Below are 21688 nucleotides of genomic sequence, written 5' to 3' on the forward strand. Positions count from 1 at the left end.
CACCTTTCTGCTGATTATCTTTCACCTTTTATGGCATCTCAGGCTGCTTTTTGTCCAACCCCTTTGAACTGTGATGTGGAAACCAGTTTTTCTCTCAGCATACATTCATACCAATTAAAAGCAGTGGGTTGCTTCTACTAAGGCAACCTTGGTTTCAGGTGCAGGTAGACTGCAGGGATGCAGCTGCCATTTTATTGCCTTAACTCTGTCACTGTGAGTTGGAATTAGCAGCTGCATCGGTTAAAGTGTAAGTCATGTTTTATGTCTCATATTATCTTAAGAGAGAAGGAAAAATCTCAAATGTATAAGCATTTAGAAGGATTGTGTGTGGTAAAATTCTAATATTTGCTTTCCCTTAACTTCTTTGACAAAGGACAGAAGGTAGGAAAATAGTACTCTGGATTCTAATTTGGAAAGTTCATTGCAGAAGAGGAAGGAATCAAGGAGAAATTATGTGAATAATTCAGAATCAGTGGTGTAAGCTGTGAGCTGTTGATCACTGTTTTGTTCTGCAGACATAGAATTCCATCAGCATTCCTTCTTTCGAAAACCAGAAATCCTGTCTCGGCTGTTGTATGTTTAATTTAGCACTTCAAGCAACCCTCCCCCTGCGCTGCCCCCCCCCCCACCCCCCCCACCCCCCCCCCTAAAAAACAAAACAAAAACCCCCCAAAAACCTCTTTGGCATGCAGATCTACTCTTCAGATGATGATCTTTTAAAATCTTTTCTAGAAAAGTTGTCCCCTGCTATACATCCTGAATACATTCTCTGTAATCTCAGACCTCTCCAGCATTACAGAATGCAACTGCTATGGGAAGAGTGGAGTTGCAATGAGTTGTAGAAAGCTAGTGTTACACTTGAAAGCACTTTCTTCAGGAAAAAAACCCAAAAAATATATATTGTTAAGACAATCTAATACTCTCTGGAAAGGGGAGCCATATCCACAATTAAATTGAATGGTTGTTCCTTAAGAAGACTTCTGTTATTTGCAGCTTAAAGTGTAACAGAAAACAGACAGGATATTAACACAGACTCTCAGCAAGATAGTTTAGCTATAAAATGTCAAAGCCTCTTCAAAACTAGAGAGTTGCAGAGCTTTAAATATGAGTACCATAACTTTAGGAAAACGTTGTTATCCTATTCCTTGTAGATCAACATGTAGCAAGATTATTTCAGTGGAAGTATGTGCCTACAGGCTATTTATTTCCTGTGTTTTGTTTAACACCAATTGCCATCTGAGATCAAGAAGGCTTAACCAATTATGAGTAGCTGGTGCAGCAAAAATCATGATTGATACATTTACAACACAGAGTCGATTCTTGTGGTAATGTTATTTTATTATTGAGTGGAGCAAGGGGGAGAAGGGGACATCAGGCACATGACTTTGCAACACCAAACTAACACAGTACTCTGACCACATACAGATGTTTCCTCCCTTGGTGCAATCAGTGCAAGATGCACTGCTTGCAGCATGCAGACCTCAAAGAAGAGACAGCTGTACAGTTGTTGCAAAGCGTATTTCCCTTTTCCCTTTGGCTTATTGGATTATTTTATACAGTAGAACGATAGGAATTTAAAAATGAAAAAGTGCTGTTGGGTCATCTAGTCCATCTTGCAGCTAATGCAGGATTGTTCTCTGCGGATCTTTGTCCAGTAGGCTTTCGATGTGATTGAATTTCAGCCAATTTCCTTTGGACGATTATTCCACAAGAGAATACATTTCACTATTAGGAATTTTTTCCCTGTCAACCTAAATTTTACTTTGCTCAGTCAGTATAAGCACATTACTCTTAGCTATAGTTTCCTGAAAATCCCTATTAAAAAAATCCTTAGTGTGTGTATCCTTCCAGAGCTTGTAGATAATTATCATCTTTCTCTTTCAATAGTGGCTTTAGTCAAGCTATACATATTTAGTTATTTTAATATTTTCTCATAAATCAGTCTTCCTAGATTAATGATGACTATTATTGCTGCTATTATCGAGCCAAATCTGAAATTCTTCTCTTTAAACTTCAACAAGAAAAGGTTGGGGTGAATAAAGACTTACAGATGAGATTATGGTGTCGTTGAAACCCCATCCTTTGAACCCCTATTTGTGGCTTGAGATCTGTCTGAATGCCAGCTCTCCTGAGGCAGACTTCAGCAGTAAGATTTGTGTCAACTACCTTGAGTTATCTACAGCATAAGTGCCTACATCAAAGCTACTCTCCCTAGATTGCTTTTATGATCATTGGACCCTATAGTTGGGTGCAATTCATCTAAGCTATTTTAGATATCCACATTAGGATGAGAGGAATTGAGCCCTAGAGGCACCTATTTCTCTCTCTCAATTAAGGGTAGCCCAAGGTGATAAGCTCGTATATTGACATCTGCAGTTAGTGAGACAAATCCCCCCCTAGGTGCTGAAATCTTGGAGATCAATACAGAATAGCCGTGCTGGATGGCCACCTGATTTAGATCAATCACTCTTGCTGTCCTGGACCCCAGACTTCCTTGGGTATTTAAATATAGGGTCTCTGGATGTTCAGGCATCATGGTTCAAGAAGTGAGTTTAAAGTCTTGGTTCTTTCCATGGCAATGCCACCACAGCTGGGAGACAGAAGTGGGGTGCTTTGGCGCTCGGAGAGGCTTGATGTGTTGTGAGTCCTGAGACTATTCCTAACACATCTGAGTGGCACTGAATTCAATGCAAAAGTGTGATGGTTACATTGAAAAACAGGGGGGTGGATAACATTGCCTTTTACATAGACGTAGAATCACAGAATATCTCAAGTTGTAAGGAAGCCAGGAGAAACATTGAGTCCAGCTCCCTGCTCCTCGCAAGACTGCCTAAAACGAAACCATATAACTAAGACCATCATCCAGATGCTCCTTGAACTCTGACAGGCTTGGTGCCAGTGACTGACCACACTCTCAGGGAAGAACCTTTTCCTAGCGTCCAATCTGAACTGGAGCAGGTGCAGCATTTACCTAGAGAGTTGGGGGTCTAGATGCCAGATATGTTGGTTTTCAAGTCTCTCTGGGCTGGAGAAAGTCTATGGTCAATGCCTTTCACTTTCCAAGGCCTCTAAAATGATGGCTTTTGCATGGCAGGTGCCTACTGCTCTCCACTCCTCCATCAGGTATTTGTTCTCCGCTGACAACTTAGTGCTCACAGCCCTTACTGCAGCCCTAGGCAGACGCCTGCTCAGATGCAATTCTTGCCTCTTGACTAGCCATAGGTTATAGTATGATCATTCCTGGCTTGTACTGGAGTAACTAGGAAAAGAAATCAGTATCTGCCTTTTGTTCATTAGTAAAAAAAATAAGTTAAATATGTTTTCCCAGTGGATGGTTATCTTCTGTCAGACTTTTTGACAAAATATGCTAAGCCTCCGTTCCCTATAATTTGTGTATAATATCCAGGAAAAAACTTTGTTCTAAATACCTTTGGAGGGCAAACACCAGGGAGGGAGAAGATCTGTTAAAACTGAAGGATAATATCAGCACAAGATAATATGTTTATTAATTAATCCTGAATGAATTTAGACTGAAAATTAAAAGAAATCTTTCAAACATCCTAAGAGGTGAAGTTCTGGAATAAACTCCAAGTGCAGTAGTTGAGTAGAAAACCGAAATCACTTGAAGGCAGAATTCAGTAAATTTAGGGAAGTTTTTGTGAGAATGCATAGAAGCATTTACAGAGATAAAAAAAAATAAAAAATTAAGCATGATGCAATATGAAGTCACAGTGCTACCAAAGGGGTTAGAAAGGAGACTGGCCACTGCTCATGTGTTTGCACTATCACCTCTTTTATGTTTAATCCAGCAGTTGGTAGATTCTGCTGTTTGCTAACAGATGCCAGAGGGTTTCAGTCTGAGGTCAGTGTAAGAAGTTCCTTGCTGTTTCCAGACCTTTGAAGTGGGGTTGTCATCTGCCTTCCCAAAAAAACATTTGGGACGTTGGTCTTTCGTTGGTGGTGTTAGGAAGGGATTGTGTGATGTGAGTGTGTGTCTGTGGAACAGTTATTGTCTGGTGGGTCCTCCTGGACAAAGCAAGGTAAGGAAACTAGACAAGACCCAGTTCATCCCTCTGAGTAGCATATTCTTTCAATATGACAGCCTAAGCACTGTACCCAGAAGCCTGTGCTGAAAGCTTGCCAGGCAACGGGGTTCTGCTCCTAATTCACAGTAACTGGAACAAAATGCAGCTACCCTCATTATTCATACAGACATGTAATCCTCGGAGACTACAGCCCTACCATAGCATACAATGCTTCATCTTGACACTAGCAGACAGAGTACAGGGTTGTCTGTTGGGACAGTTAACTTTGAAGCATCACGATACTGGAGATGAGAAGGACTTGTAGTAGTGTGTTGGACAGGTATTTTAGCTACCTTTCCTTAAAATTGCTCTGCTTTCCTAATACTGTTTTATCATCAATGTGGTGAACTAATTCTGCCGCTATCCTGTCTGCTAATAATCCATATCTTGATAAGCTATTCCTCATTATTTCTGACTTTTTAGAGGATGACATCTTGGTGCCTATTCTCCCCTTTCAGGAGGCATGACTGACTGCTTAGAAAGGCTTCCTAGACTCCTCTCAAGTTGTTTGATCCTTCTCCACTTCACAGCTCCAGCTTCCATATTTGCTTCTGAGACAAGAGGGGGTGTTCACCTTTCTTTTTTGTAATGATAAAAATAATGTGAGCAAACAGCTGTCAATTGCAGCTGGCCCCCATTACGATAGGTGTCCATTTCAAGGAGGACATGATGGTCCTCTTGTTTCTTCTATGGATATTTTTGACTCACCTGCGATTTCTGAGACTGGATGTTACTGGTAGCTAGTTCTGAATGATTCCTCCTTTTATGCAGGAATGAGATGTCATAATCTTCAGATATCGTGGTGCTAAATGTTATTTAAGGACCTTCCAGGACAACTGAATGTCATGGGCATGCTGAACTTACCCATGTTGTCCTCATAGGTCTTACTTGTGAAAAAATAATGATCTATATTCAACTTACTGGAACCCCTTTTTACATACCTTATGATTATTTGAGCAGGGTTTTCCCAACAGTTGTGACTGTAGTTAAGAAAAGGAAGGGTTGGAGATTTATTGCATCTATTGCGTTCAGCTACTTACCTAGTCTTTCACTGGTATGAAATAGTGCAGCTTAGTGCTTCTGCCTTTCTTTTAAAAAAGAGGAGGAAAAAAAAAAAAGTATGTATTTCCTTATGGAGTTTCTGTTCCAACCTGTAGACTGTAATGGTGGCAGCACATTTCTGCATATCTCAGACCCTTGTAGAGATGTGGCAAAGTAGCTTAGATTCCACATTGTCAAACCAAAAGCAGTGGCTGTGTTGTGTGCTGCTTCTGCTTGTGTCAGGGCAAATGAGGACCTTTTCCCTTTAGAAGTGCCTGCCACAGTAAAGTTGCTCAATACTTTGTACTTTCACAGAAATATTTCAGGTTGAGAGTCTTTGCACCTTGGATGCTACTTTGGAGACAGACTTTAGAGCAGTGAGCCCTTTCTTGCATTTTCCCACAGGTCAGGGAAGACAGCATTTTCAGCCATTAGAAATTAGCTTTCTTTGAGTAGAAAAAGTTCTACATTCTTATAAACCTCCTAGTTTTTCTTTTTTCAACAAGGATCATAGGTTTGTGCTAGCTAGCCAAGAAGCTAATCAAAGAAAGGATTTCACTTTCTCATCTGCTTCACTGTCCCAGGACCATTTGCTGTTATTGATCACACTGCTGTCCAGTACAAGTACTTTGTAACAGCAATGGGTGAATACCCTCGCTGCAATGGGTGGCAGGAATCTGGTAGCAGGTAAGGATGTGGAACTGGGTGGACTGGCTGTGCTTCCCACCTATTTTGTTAAAGCGGTGTGCCTCGACTCAAACACTGATGTCCCTGATGCAAAAAACCCCAAAGTAAGAGGTTAAAAAAAATGTTTTATTGCATTATCATGTAGCTCACTCCATTGCACACAGTGTGACTGTAATTTTGTCAATGATGGTGTGCAAGTTAATATCTTTTTTGAAGGTGTTTTATTAGACTGTAACTGAAATCGGTACAAAAGGCTCTTTTTTCCCCCCCCTGAAATCTATTAGATGTTGCATCTTAAGGGAGCTGTAAGAATATTGACTCCCAATAATAATAATTTCCTCCCTATTTCATGGAAAAGTTAGAATGTTTTATTTTACTTACGATAAATAGTATAATTTCATACAGGTTCAGGAGATAAGACAGGAGGTGTAAGATGAAGCTTCCTTAATTTGCCTTTATTAACTACATCAGCTGTGAATCTGTTGTCCTCAATGTACAGTCAAAAGAGGAGACATTTTTCTGTACTTGGAGCTTTATGTTATAAAGAGCAATTTTAAACTAGGGATGGTAATGATGGAACCTGAAAGAGTTACTTTGAGAAATGAGGTATAATAAAGGCAGGCTTATCATGTTCATTTATTGCCAGATTTCAGTCTTTGACTGAATGCAAAGCCAGAGGACCCACCATCTTGCAAATCTGAATTAAAAAAAAAAAAAAGTAAAAATGAGGACAGCCTGCTTTGTTAAATACTGTTAACTGGCATCTAAAAGTAATACAGTGTTAAAAATATCACCCCTTAATTGTCAGTGATATAAATCCTATTCTAGAAAAATGTTATAAACACTCTTTCTAATGTATATTTATTCGTGGAGAAATAAAAATGTTTTCCACAGTACCTGGCACATCTTGAATATTCAGTGTAACAGAATGGAAGGGGTTTTACAAGTTAATGCCTTTAAAATGAGGTCATAGTACATTTCTGACATGGTATTTCAACCTGGACGCTTTATTTTACAGTTTAGTTGATTCTAAGTGCAGAAACTGCAGTCCCGTGATGCAGAGATTTGAGAACCCTGCACTAAGTGCTGCCCAACTCTAGTCATTTTGCCTTAAGACACTGAGCAAAACTTGCACCTAGTTTTGACAATAACAGCAATTACTTGTGTAGTCACATGAAACTTATAATGGATGATATAAAGAGTTGAAACTGTTTGTCTGTTAGACTATTACATCAGGGATTCTTCTCTTAGCATAACATAATGAACCACCCAAGAAAGAGTTAGAGAGTATTGTGATTTTTTTTCCCGTTTTGTGGTCCCAGCATGAGAGTTCCTTTGATTTGCTATGAAAACTTGGATTCTGTAGAATGGGATGGACACCTCCAGCTGGAGAGTTGTAGAACTAATAAGGAGCATGTAAAAGAACTGGCAAACTGCACCCTGGACCTTATCCATTACAGGCTCCAGAGGAATGTGGCTGAAGGGAAGGTGAAGAGGCCAGCCAATTTCTGTATCCATAGCCTGTGGATTACTGGGGGTCCTGAAGGTATAAGAAGGTTGTCGAAAATTATGAACTATCAAGTATCAGTTTTATGTTGGTACACATGATGGTCTGAGGACTTTATTTCAAAGGATGAGTAGCACCTCTACTGAAAAACAGAGCGCAGAAGCAGTGATATAATACATCTCAGACACAAGGCATCACTAGCGGTGCCTAGGCTCCTCTGGCAGATGTTTTCAGGGGAAAAAAGGTCTTGAAAGGGAGATAATGATGGTACATCACAGTCCTCTCTCTTTCACACCTGCCCAGCCTAGTAAAGGCAAGATCCAGAAACTCTGTACCTTCTAGTTTCTGATGTACTTAGTATGCCGTGTTCTTTTCCTTGGTTTTTTTTTGTTGGTTGGGTTTTTTTTCCCAAGAAAAAAAGAGTTCTATTTGTTTTTCCATAAATTCATAAAGGCTGATTGTGCATTTCAGCTTCTTAGAAAAACACTGAAAATGTGTTTTTATGATTTTCTTTAAAGTAAGTTGGTGAAAAGAACTTTAAGTTGTCAGAGGGAAAAAAAGCTCTAGAAAATGTTCGTTTTTTTCATCGAAAATCATTTTAGCTCATAAGCCATTCTTTCCCTATCTTGATGAAAAGAAAACGATCAGATCTCTAGATCAATAATGTTGAAAACAGCAATAGCAGTGATCATCCTGGATGTATGTTGTTTTCTGATGTGCTGTCATATCTGAGCAGTTCCTCATGCTGTAAATATCAGCCTGACTTAACACCCAGGCTTCAACCTCCCATCAAGCAATGGCAAAAAAAAAAATAAAAAAATGGGGCTGTTTAAATGCAGCAAGGCTTGGAAACAACAAATTTTTTTTTAAATGCCAGTGTGTCAAAACATTGAAGGAAAATATTGAAGTGTACCAGTGTGCTTCCAGTTTGTCTCTTGCTGAATGCTTTTTCTATTGAATAATTACATCATCTAGGGTCTAAAGCAGTGGTTCATTGTACGTAATACATTTCTGTCATGCCACAAGGCATTAAAAAAAAAGAGATTGAAATTATCTGGAGGAAACCAAATCACTTTATTTCGAAGACAAATTGGATTGATCTGTCTTACCATTCTCCATAGATTTCATAAGCACATTACTTGTTGAAGTGGTATCAGACATTTTATATATTATAGCAATTTGCATACGTTCATTAAGCTGTGCTTTGTAAAGCTTTCTGACAGGGGCATTTGATGAATCCTTCGTGAACTGCATTGTTTCCTTACGCGGAGCAATCTGTTAAATCATGCCTTTGTCCTTCAGTTTGTCAGAATCAGCAAATGAAGCAGATGTTAATAACTGTGGGAGGGTTTGGGGTTTTTTTCGGTGTTTGCAGAATATGGGATAACTGTGAAGGGCATGATGCGTTTGTGAAGGCGACAGCTGGTGTTATTAAAGAGAGAAAGTGTATTACAAATAAAAACTTTCCCTGGTATCTTTTAGCAACTCTGTGAGTTTTTTTGGAACCATCTGATGGGTGGTCATTTCTAAAATAAACACTGCTAATGTTATGTGCAGCAAATCGTGTGCTCATACTTACACACAATTGGTCTTATCTTTGGCTGCAAACTTTCTGTTGCAGAACTATCTCAGCCATGCAGTAATTCATAATGTTTCTCTATAAATATGTCATAAGAATTTCTCAGGTCAACAATCCCTTGAGACATGTCTTTGAGCGATATCATTTCATGCGTTATCACATTAGTAGAACTTTACACCCGGTTAGTGTTTTGAAGGTTACCTTTATGACACAAGTTTCGCTGGACCTGACAGTTCAGTTCCTGGAATATACAACCTGTTGTGAAGGTCATTTGACTGATGTTACAGCCAGGGAACAGCGTTCATTTAGGTGGTTAATGTGCTTCAACTGATGGGTGGTGACTCCTGTCAAGGTGTGGTAACATGAGTGTTCGTAGTCAATGGTAGAGGCCTTGCAAGTGAAGAGAAAACGGGCAGCCATAGAAGCAGATAAGAGATAAGAGGGATAAGTCAGAGGGGAAAGCGTAGCCTAGGGAATGCCTCAAGAGGGGCAGCAGAGATGGAGGTGCTGATCTCTCTCTCTGGTGACCAGTGACAGGTCACAAGTAAATGGAATGAAGCTCCATCAGGGAACGTTCAGATTGGACGTTAGGAAAAGGTTCTTCACTGAGAGGTGGTTGATCGCTGGAACAGGCTCCCCAGGGAAGTGGTCACAGCACCAAGCCTGTCAGAGTTCAAGGAGCATCTGGATGACACTCTTAGTCTTATGGTTTGCTTTTAGGTAGTCCTGCGAGGAGCAAGGGAGTTGGACTTGATAACCCTTATGGGCCCCTTCCAACTCAAGGTGTTCTATGAGCTTATGATTCCATGTGGAAAAGGTGTTACAAGGCTAACTGATGAAGAAGGACATGGAGGAAAAATGGAGCGTGTAACTATGTAAAAAAAAGGGTAAACTATGGCCGCCCTCAGATCTTGCAGATTTTTATTGATATTACCTAGTAAATAACTCCTACTCCTTTTAGAGATGATATTTGGCTGATTTTCACATTAACTTTAATGGCATTCTCTTTGTGATTTCTCTACACCTTATTGTGGAAATCTCTTTTGCAGAATTGAGTAGGAGATGTAACGGGCAGAGATGTAGTGGTGTTACTCGCGCCTCTGTGATGGAATCTGAGCTTCTGAGTCTGGCTTGTCTGTGGTTGATATCAACAGCAGGAATGGCAACATAGTGCATAGCATAAATAATCCTAGAAGTTGTCGTTTTTGTAGAGATTCCCTGAAAATACGTAGAGAAGACCAGTGAGGAATTTCTGTAGTTGTTGTTTTTACACATGAAAGTCGGCAACAGTTACAAATCAACAAACTGTTGCTTTTGTAAGAATTGATATAATCTTTCATGCAGTTGCTAGATAAAAATTTCTACTGCTTCTGTTTCTCAGAGTGAGCCTTATCTTTCTGTCTGGTTATCTTGCAAAAAATGAGCAGTGACATAATTATCCATGCTGATATTTACATTTTGTCTCTCTGCTTGAAAATTACCAGCTCACAGAAGGGAACAGAGGGAGTCTAGGAGTCCTTTGGTCGGCTGAGCCTTGGGAGAAGAAAATGCCTGCTCTTCAGCTGGAGCACATAGGTGCTCCCAGCCAGGTCACCACTGATGCATAGTGGATATAGGCTGTTCTACGACCGATTTGTCTTAACTCTGCTGGGGTGATTAACTTTGCCTACACTGGGAATCATGTGGTGCATACTAGTAGTGCAGCTGCAGGCAAAAGCTGAGGCAAAATTATTGGGAAAGGAAAGAGGCAAAACTTTTTCTAGTGTGGAATCTTAATTATTACTTTTTTTTAAGAGCTGTGGCTGTGTGGCTGCACCCTGTGAAATGGTGTTTCCTGCTGCAGATTTCAAAGATGCTAGTGGTGACTCAGAAATACTCAATATAGCATGTACTCATGATGGTGAAGCTGATGTGGTCATCTCAGAAGTCATTGTCCGGAACAAAGATCGGACCAAGTGCATTTGGACATGAACAATTTTTTCCTCTCCCCCCCCCCCCCCCCCCCCCCCCAACTTTGTGTCTGTACTCAGTCTGCCAAGCCTGTTTCTTTCTCCCAATGCATCCTCCTCCCCTTTTCTACTTTCCGAAGCATGTTAGACTTATGAAATGCATTACATTCAGGGTCACTGTGTGAGAATCATCAGCAAAATTTAGAGATTCTGGGACTGATTGTGATTAGGTGTTACCTTTTTTTAAGCATTTGTGTATGTCTAGAATTTCATACTTGTAGCAGAACTGCGCATGTTCAGCGTTTCTAGACAATAAAGAGGTAATGCCCATAATGATATCCTTGATTTTTCATGTGGTTTTCCTATTCATGCCACTGTCTTGCTGTGAACTAAAGGCAGAATATTGCTTAAATGTACATAGGGATGCTTGTGGTTTCCTAAATAATTTGTATTTTCTGATACGCCACTAGCAGTTTTGCATATTCAGTATGTTGGTTTTGTTCTTTCATTACAAATAGTTGTAGCAAAACTGCTATTTGAAAATTAGATGTGTTCTCAGAATTTTCTACTGTTTTTGATCTTGTATGTAGAAGTTGTCCGAGAATCTATGCAATATCATGTATCTTAAATTTCATACCATATAAATTATCATAACATCATTGTTATCACCCACAACATTTCTCAGGTGATTCACAACTTCAGAAGGACTAGCTCATAAACTCTGAAGAGTAATTTTACACAATATTTTTTTTCTTTTATATGCTTAATACATATACTTTTAGTGACATTAAAAATACGTATTACCTGTTTTTCAGATCTTGGATTGTGAACTTGAAGCAATTCTTGGTTATATGCTTCTTGAGACTTGGAGAACATCTGCAATAAATAGGTATGTGCAATGGATATATGTATGTTTTGTGTTAGATGATTTGGAGTGTGTGTGAGATTTGTTGACAGACTAATGCTGAACTTCTTAAAGCCCTTGATAAATCTCAGCTGCCATGAATGGAACAGTGTGATGATCTTTGCAGGCTGAATTTTCAATAGTCCATGTTGAATTTGTATGGCAGAAATTGGGAAGGGTATGATGCTCAATTACTCGGAGAGAAATTTGTAGCCAAACTGACAAATTTACCTTCAGACTGAATGAAAAGGTGAATCTTCACAAGCAAGTGAGAAGTTTTGAAGGTAAAATCAGTGAGCTGGAAGAAGTAGCTCTACTTTTGATCCACCCATACTTGAGGCTGTGCTTTAACTGGTTTTTAGTTTGTGTTTCCTTGGATTTCTTTGCAACTGCTAAATGTAGTAAAAGTACGAATGTGACTACTGGGAAAAAAATGGCCATAAAAGTCAAAATCTTGGGTATATTGAAGTTCCTGGAAATTTTCTCAAGTATTTCAGTGAAGCTAGTATCTCAGTTGGAACATTTACAGAAAGTATTCAGGCAATTTCAGAAATACATTCCTGCATATAATGAAGTAATTTTTAGGTGATTTCTTTTTTACAAGTCAGGTCATACTTGATGGTGCTTGAAACTCTGTTGAGCTCCTAGCAATGGAGAAGAAACAAGAGAAGATTTAAAAGGTTTTATTCTTTCTAAAGAGTTTATAGATCTAGACAATTTTTTGAGCTTGGGCTCTGAGGAGGAAAAGGTTTCTTTAATACATGAATGTAACAATTGAACTTACCTTGCTCTGTATGAGAAACTTTGAAGAGATTTATAATAGGGGAGAAGTTGAATTCTTCTTATGAGTAAAATCCAGGACCACTTTTTGGTGTAGAGTACCCTTTCACAAAAACGTTTTTTTGCAGTAAGTAGCTTGTTCTGTAAGAATCAGAATGCAAAATATTTTCATAGTGTGCTTCACCTATAGGTCCCAAGCTGTTTGGCAAAAGCTGAAGAACCATTGTCTCCATTTTATGTATGGGGTCAGGTAGCTGCCTAGATCACTTAATGTATGATGGTCCTACTGCTGGGTCTCCTGGATTTTCAGACCTATGTCCAGCCCTGTCAGAAGATCCTCTGTCTAATGGTGCTTTCAGAGTGCGTGCAAAAGATCTCAGCAGTGTTTCTGATGATTACATTTCGTTAATAGTTCTCATATCTATTGATGTGTCTTTACTTCTTTTCATCTTTTCCCTCTTTGTGATGCATTTTTTTTAGTCTCAGTTGTTGTGCTTTGTTTTCTGCTTTGCTCCTTTATTTTGCTTATCCATGCTTTTTGCTTTCTCCTCCTCTTTCTAATTCATTTGCAGTCTCTGGAGATTGGCAGCAGTGGGATCTTACACAAGGAGGAGCTTCAGGAAAAAAAATCATAGCAGAATAAGCTTCCCTTTTACTGCCTCTCTAGAGATCTTGCTGTAAAAGGCAACTTGCTGTCATTCCTGTACTTTTTTTTTTTTTTTGCAGCCAGCTCTGTTGGGTGCCCCCTTTGTGCCCTGCAAACATCTGTGTTGCAGCTTATGTCTGAACACAACTGGAGAATTAATGTGTGAACCTGCTTCTTATTTTGAGCAGGAAGCTGCTGCTATTAGTAGGGCACATGGCCTTGGTTCACCTGCAACTGCTAGTCCCCGTGTGGGAGCGAACCAGCCGTCTGTCCTCTCCCCACCTGCCACCCTTGCCCTTGTCTGTGGGGTAGCACTTTTCCTTGTTTTCCTCAAGACACTGCCCAATGCCTGTAAGTTGGCAGCATTCATTTTGTCCCCAAATTTTTCCCAACATGTCATGTAGAAAGGAAGAAAGGAGTAAGCACTGTAAAATTTTTATGGCATAGCTTACTTTCCATTGCTCCTGGAAACTTCTCCCTGCATGCACACAGTTATGCAGGCGCCACCCAGTAGCACCACCCTTCTGCGTAAGGAAGAAATCTTCAAGCCCTGAAGTATTCAGGCTCAAAGGATGCCAGAGCAGAAGAGGAAGCCCCAATCCCCAGTCTGTGGACAGGATTCCAGGAAAAAGTGACAGTGGTTCTGTGCTGGTTTTGGACACAGCACAAGACAGCTCGCTGAGCATAAATTGTGAACTTAACCTCAAACAGACTTAAGCAACTTTTTACTTTAAAAGAAAAGAAAAAGGGCAAAGAAAAAGAAGCAGCAGCACTGCCATGCTTGCAAAAGCGCTATCCTACTTGAGTGTGCTCAGCAATGTTTGTAAAGTGTAGGTGATGAACTGCAGTCTTTGTGGCATATGTGTGTCTCTGAGAGAAAAATGAAATCTGTTCTGTCAGTTTGGCTTTGGCTTATGCTTGAAGAGTTGTTGTGACGAGCCCGGAAGGTGTGGAAACTTTTGTTAAAGATCAGGTGAAATAGCAGAGAATGACTGTAACTCTGGGGGGAGGAAGCTGGAGGATTTGAGGTCAGTCTAAATTGGCAGCCATCAGCTGGGAGCAAAGCACAGCTGATTTAGTAAGAGCATGCACCAACTGAACAACTTCCCTCAGATGTTTGGGTTGGAAGGACTCAGAAATAGCAAATCTTGCTGGCTGACCTTAGCTGGAATAGCTACTGGGCAACCTTGTTTTCCTTCCCTTTCAGTAAATGAATCCCTTTTGGCAGAAGGGTATGTTAGTTTCAGAGCTTTCCAATCCAGCTTAGAAAAAGTTGTCCCCTTTCTTTTCAAAACTGACCATCAAGGCAGTCCCCGTGCACCTCAGACCCCTGTGTGTGTGCGCGTGTCCTGCACAGGCAATGGTCTCCCTTGTTCATTCATGTATACACTTGTTAGGGAGGGACGAGTTGGGCTGGCTGATTGTATGACTGCCACCGCTAAACAGGAAATTTTTTTAAGAAAAAAGATCTGGTCCTCTTTAAACATTGGCGGACAGATATCTGTCTTCCATCTGTGGCAGCCTATGCCAGACAGCCGAAGAAATACAAAGTTTGTGTTCTGAAACCTCGGAGAAATAACTGGCATGGTCCAACTTAATTATTTTAAACTACATGCAAATCTGAAACATTAAACACAGAAAGTAACGTTAAATTGTGAGAAGCAGACAGAAGCCGGGAAGTTCAGCTGGAAGGGTTGTGCCTTCTCTGTCCATAGGGCAAAGTTGCTGCACAGGGCACGGAGCCCTTCGGCACTGCTTCACCGGCTTCACGGGCACTGCTGTCCATTAACAGCAGGCAGCAGTCACCCACCGGCGGGAGAGTCCCCTGACCATCCCCTGCAGCTGGGTCACCCAAGGTATTGCATGGCCTGACATAGCAGGCAGGAAGGTGGCTGGTGGCCTTACAGGTATCTGTGGCTCACAAGACCCCTCTGGAGGCGCAAGGTGGCTGTTTTTCTCCCATTACAACCAGAAAGGTTGTACATGGCAGCAGATGGTGCTGGGTTTGAATGGCTGTTTCCTCAAACAGCTCCTTGCTGGAGTACTTGAGCAAGGCAGCTCTGTTCAGAGGAGAGGGGAACATGGTTGAAACAGTGGGCTCTAATCACTGTGTTTGCTCCTTGGGGCCATGGCCTGCAGGGAAGAGAGTTGGAGCAGCCTTGAGGCTGCTCCAGCAAAAAGCTGGGGTTTTAAGAGCCCTCACAGCCAGCCCTGAGCCAGAAGTTACGTACAGATGCTTCGTCTGTTCTTGTTCTTACTTGAGGCTTTATCCAAAAAAGACTGTTTTGCTCTGGGTGAACTTTGGAGCAGCCCCATGGAGCAAATGGGAAATAAAGCAGGAGTGTGCATCAGCCAGTGTCTACTGGGCAGTAGCAATTTGGTTTGGTTAGACAAGGTGTCAGGTTTTAGCAGTTCCCTGTTCATTTTTAATTTGCTTTACCATACAGGCACCGCACCGTATTTAGTATTGTGCATCTTTGCTGTGTGTCCCTCCTATTTATCAAAGTTATGCAAAGAAGTTTTGCGTTAAAACTATTTCCCTTTTCTGAATTGGCTTGGTGTTGTGACCGTTTGTCTCCTTTTGCAGTGCTAGCAAACGTGTTTACAATAGGTGACTACAAGGTACACTTTGGTACCTGGGAACCTGGGAGCAGTGTCTTCTGACTCACTGGAGCAGTTGTGGATGAGTCATGCTGCTAAATGTACCATACATTCCCAAGTAACACATGGTGTTATTAATTGAGGATATCAGTAATGTATTGCGCAACTGTCAGAAATTAAAGCACTGATAAGGAACTTTGAAACAGTTGTTTTTAAGATTGGTTAGTTTGTAACACCAGTAATTCTGAACACAAATTTAATTCCAAATGCAAGAAAACAAAGGAAAACAAAGGCAGTCTTCTGCTTAAATGGCTTAATGGCTTTGAGTATTTAAGAATTCGTCAGTCCCCTTATGATACGACTGTGGTTTTTCCACCTTACAGTACTTCCCTAGTTGGCTGTCACCTGCAAGATTACTTTCTGTACACCTCCTGAACCTCCATTGCAGAGTTGCTGCCTGTCACTACACGCCATGTGTGCATGGGGTGAGGATGGTAAATGTCCAAGTGGGTTTTTTAATATGAACATTCAAGTAACCAATGCCAACAGTGAAGAAGTAGATACAATTTGCTGTTGATTGTTATGCTTCTTTACTGTGTTTGCTTGAGGAAAACATTTCCAAACTGGAGAGGCAGGTGCACACTCATGTGGTGCTTTCTGTACAGATGCCAATCACACCTTCTCCCTCCCATCCCTGTGCATCGTGGCGATGTGCATTGCTATTCACTGTGCAATGACTGGATCTGTAATCCTACCCGTACATGGAGTGTGTGGTAGCCAAATGTAGCAACACAGGAATGAAGTATCATTATTTTGTCAAGACAAGATACCCAGCATAGAGTATCATAAATTGATCCCAAGAGGACAGACCTAGAATATAAACTGTAGTGCTTTGAATATATGCATGTTATAATTGTATTAAACGCTTTGCAGCAATTTGTATTGTATTACAGCTGACAAAGTATTTTACCTCCTAGTAACTAACTAGTGTAAATAGTGTTGATATTTTTTCTTTTCCATATTTATAATTACATTAATTGCTTTGCCTATTAATAAGAGCTAAGTGTCAGAGCCCAAGCTGTAGCTGCCAGTAATCCAAAAGCAACTTGTTTGCATATTCAAAATACAAGTAATTGCCCTTTTTGCAAATGCATATCTTCACAGTTTAAATTTTACTTAGAAAAGCCCACTGTGTTACCTAAATATTGTCACGTTCGATATCAAATCTAGTGCTAATAAAATGTCTTTCGGAAATGAAGAGAAACTTTGTGCTAAGTGTTCAGAAGATATTCAATGAGAAATAAATGAATAGCTCAAGTTAGCTAGGAGTTGTGACTTATTTCCAGATAATGATAAGCTTTGAAAAAGATTTTTCCTGACTTTGAAAATAGTGTTTTTCAGAAGCCACAGCTGGAATATCCACATACAGTGCAATTTTTGGTTTTGCAGTGGGATTTAATTGGGCTAACAGAGTGTCACAAAGAAGGATTGGTAGATTGACTAAATTTTTCAAACAGCAACTTTTTTCTTTTTAAGTTTCCAAAGAGAAGTTTCCTTTCTGCATTGTTATCTTATGAACTTTAACATTTTTATTCTTAGACACAAAGCAAATTGAGATTTCAGCATAAAACTGGCTAAAACTTCAGTTAAAGAAAGCCTCCTTTTCAGATTGTTTGTTTGTTTGTTTTTAAATTTTTGTTTTCTCTGTAATTATAATGCTTTATTTCTGTTGAACTCCTTGCTGGAGACCGGCATTTAATGCAGCTGATGGTTTGAAAATTTGCAAAGTGCTGGTATTTGTGAGGGCTACAAGAGTGAAAAGTCAGTTGCAACTTAATATTGCAGATGTATGCTGAACTATCCAGGGAAGAGCAAAGGTTGATTAAATTCACAAAATAAGGTGATTTGTAGTTTTCTAAATATGTCACTCAACCTAAAATTAACTCAATAATTTACCAGTCACACAGATGCTAATGAATTCTGACAATCTCCATCGACCTGCTGCGATGAACTTCACTTTGACCTAATATTATTTCTTCTTTATTTTTGCTAAAAAGTAAGAGTGATTGTAGCATTTATCACATGCAAAGCAGAAGTATTTGGGGATTTTATTATTTTTTAATACCTGCAGCTCCAGGGTGCTAGTGAATTAATTGCATTTAATTAGTAAGGGTATAAAAGAGGTGCTGCTTTTTTTGTGAGTGTATCTCCTAAAGTTTAATCCCCCAGAGATTTCACATGTAATAGTGATAAAACTGACTGCTTCTAAGGCAGCATCAATGATGTTATTTAAGAAATAAAGTTGAGGATATCTTTTCATGCAAAATGTGACAAAATTATAAAGCTTTAAGACATTAAGATAGTACTGTAAATATGATTTATTATTATTTCTAAAGTTAGAATCACCTTGGAATGGCATTTTTAATTGTGTGCTACCAGTAGCTAGAAGAAATATGTAAAAAATTTGTAAGTTAGCCAAAATCCTAAATGGGTTTATCTACTTTCCTGCTAAATACAGAAGTATATTATTTAAATAATAATATGGTTATCCTGCATTTGTACTTGATTTATGGGAAAATCTCCAAAAGGCTGCTCTGGATTATGAAATGGTATCTCTCTTTCCATTTCCAAGGTTTTTTTTTCCCAAAGCTTTACAGAATCCCAGATGAAAATCAACATTGATCCATAAAACAGACATCACTGTAGCATTGACATGGGTAGGGCATGACAACTGAAAAGATTTCTGGCCTACGGTTATTTCTGTTGGGGAAATGGAGATAGGTACACACACACACGCACATATATATCTGTAATATTTAAAGCTGCTGGGCAATGGCAGGCTGGTTGCAGACAGCTGCATGTTCAGGCTTTTTGGCTAGAATGGTTAAGTGGCTATGTAAGTGTACAAGTCAGGTCTCAGCATGCCCAAAAGGGAGAAGACTGCTGTGCCTCAGGTTCCCATGAAAAGTTTTGCCAGAGCTGGGTTTGAAGCTGCAGCAGTCTCATTATGAGATATGGTGCTGGGTAGGAGATGGGCTTGATAGAACCCATTTTACTGGATTTCATTCAGTGGCTGCTGCCCACAGAGAAACATAAAAAGTTAAAAAAAACCCTGCAATTTTGAAAACTGAAATTAAGTCATCCCTTTCAATTGAATTTCTTTCTGGGTTGCTCCAAATTGTTACTGGATTTGTTTAGAAGTTTTGTTGTTTGTTTTTTTTGTGGTTTTTTTTTTTTAAATAATTTACTTGATCCATTCAGTGACATCAGCTATAGTGACTGAACAGTTGTTTCCATAGTGACAGATAGGAGTGTTACAAGCATACATGTATGAATCAGGTAAGAGGAACAGAACAACTAAAAATTGAGAAAGTTTGCTTTTGGAAATAAACCAGAAATAATTGGTAAAAGTTTTCAGGAGAATGTTTTGGAAATCTAAAAATTATTTAATATAGCTGAGTCTTCAGCACATCCAAAGATGCTAGCATGGCTAGTTTCATAGTGAAGCACAAAGGGATCTGTCCACATCTGGTAACAGCAACCACCTGGAGAATGCTTAAAATAGATAACTAACTCCATAATAAGAGTGAATGAATTTAACTGCAATTAAAAAAATAAAGCTTCTTGCTCATCCTTTAAACTACGAAAACTAGCATCACAGCTCATTGCGATTAAGGTCTATCTCCTTAATAAATTGCATCTTGAAAGGATCTTGAGTACTTCAGTTATGTCACAGATCCAGTTCCAATTCCATACTGGCATGAGTCAGGAGCTTGACCGCTGAAGATGACAGTTGCATCAGACTTATGTGAATGCAGGTGAAATCTGATTTGCATTCAGTATATGTAGTCAGGAATATACGTCCAAATTTAGGAGGCCCCACATGATACTGTATCATCATGGATTTAAATACTATTTGGGGTACATGCTAATAAAGCCAAAAAGACCCTCTATGCATACAAGCACAATAAGAATTAATTCTACTCCCGTCATGACAACTCTCAGTGGGAATATTGTGACTTGCCTGGGCTCAGACGTTATTTCCAATAAGTATGGAAATAATGGCTCACAGTGCTGTAGAGTGTTAGGAGATCTCAAGGGAAATCTCATCAGATTGTGTGATAGGTTTGAAATTAATCCATGTCCCCACTGTATGTACACAATATACAACTGTCTTTCTGATGGCTTATAGGGAAAGGTAAACGCTACTATCCTAAATCAGCAAGGGGGCTTGCTGCAATATGTTCTCTTGGTAGAAATGAGGTATCTTTCTAAGTTGATGCAGGAAACTCAGAAAACGGTTATATAACTTTCTTACACTGCAGATATAGTGTTGTCTGGTTTGCAACCTCATTATGCCACATCATCGTCTTTTTTGCAGTTCTACTTGCCTCCTATTCAACATTTGTCTTTACATCATCCTTTTGAAAATCTGAAAGGGAAAAAAGTGTTGAGAACTTCTTGCTTCCAGTATGGATATGACCTAGATATAGATACATCCATGTACCTGTCATTCCCAGATTGCTTTTTGGTGAAGGTTTCTATATGGCACTGTTCTTACCTCTTTTCAGGCTGGTTTGGGATTATGCCAGGCTTTGCCTGGTCAGGTGTGCAGAACTGTGTCATGTCAGGCCAAAACCTGTCTTCTCACCATCTTTTCTGGAGGAGCAAGGGATTGTCATCTGTGGAAGAATGTACACTTCACCACACTTTAAGTAGTGAGCATCTCAAGAAGCATATGACAAACTTGCCAGCCCATAGGTTGAGTTTATTGAATCCTGCCTTTTCTGGAGGACATAGGCTAAAAGCTTAATTTTGAATCCTTGTAAGAGTTTAAGCATGCAGGAAAGATGTTTCCTCACTATGAGGGTGGTGAGACCATTGGCACATGTTGCCCAGAGGAGGTGTGAAGTGTGATTGCCTCATCCATGGAAGCGTGCATGGCCAGGTTGGATGGGGCTTTGAGCCATCAGGTCTAGTAGAAGATGTCCCTGCCCATGGCGGGTTGCAATTACATGATCTTTGAGGTCCCTTCCAACTCAAACCATTCTATGATTCTATGTTCTCTTGTCAAGAAGTCTTAAAAGGACTGTGAGAAGAATGGTCTTCTTCAGTGATCTGCTGTAAAGTTTGGATACCAGTGCTAAGTAATTTTGGAGGCCCAGGCCAAAAGAGAAGTTAGCACCATGTGAGATGTGCAAGGGCAGCTAGCCTGAACCAGACATTTAGTTTTTTAAAGCAAAGTGACTTTCTACATAGCTTTTGTGAATATGGAAATAAAACAGGGGGGACACTGCATTTCTGCAGCTTCTCTGTCCTCTCACTGATTTAGCTTGATTTGTATCTGGCTTCCACATTTAGCTCCCAGTCTTCTCTGGAGTTTCCTTTCCATTGTAAAATTCATTCTTTGAAAGGCCTTTTCTTTGTTCCTTTGTAAGTTCTTTCTCTTCCTTGAAGATTCAACAGCACAATGAAGAACACCTAGGTTCCTTTCTGTTGACTTGCATTCTTCTCCGGTTCTTTTCTTCAAGATCTTATTCCTTAATGTCTGTGCTTGCCTTTACTCTTAAGAGAACCCATCATTTCTTTTGCTTCCAATATCCACCAGCTGTGGGAGGCAGTTGGTTGATTGGGCAATGGCTTTTCTGTCTTTCTGCATACTTGTTAGGTTTATGTAAACATTTGATACAGTGGTTTTGATTTGCTATAAACTCTAGTTCTATGTAGAGCTTTTTTTTTTCTCCATTTTGATAGACTGTTGGATCAGTGTATCAGCAGTCACATCTGACACTAGTGTCAAAACACAATCGATAACTTGGCTCACTTTAATTAATCACAGAGAAGAGAAAACAAGAGAAAATCCACATAATAAATGATTTTCTCCAATACTGATGTTTCCAGATTCCAAT

General features: G+C 39.8%; 1 protein-coding gene across 1 annotated transcript in view; it reads left to right on the forward strand.

Annotated features, from left to right (window-relative positions):
- The window catches only part of ENOX1 (ecto-NOX disulfide-thiol exchanger 1), a 369827-nt gene that overhangs the window by 63816 nt on the left and 284323 nt on the right, over nt 1-21688 (forward strand). Inside the window, exon 2 of the mRNA XM_037378075.1 lies at nt 11664-11737. The gene's annotated coding sequence lies outside the window, so the exon portion shown is untranslated. The remainder of the gene's footprint in view (nt 1-11663; nt 11738-21688) is intronic.

This window comes from Falco rusticolus, chromosome 2, assembly GCF_015220075.1.
Source record: "Falco rusticolus isolate bFalRus1 chromosome 2, bFalRus1.pri, whole genome shotgun sequence".
NCBI classification, from domain to species: Eukaryota; Metazoa; Chordata; class Aves; order Falconiformes; family Falconidae; genus Falco; species Falco rusticolus.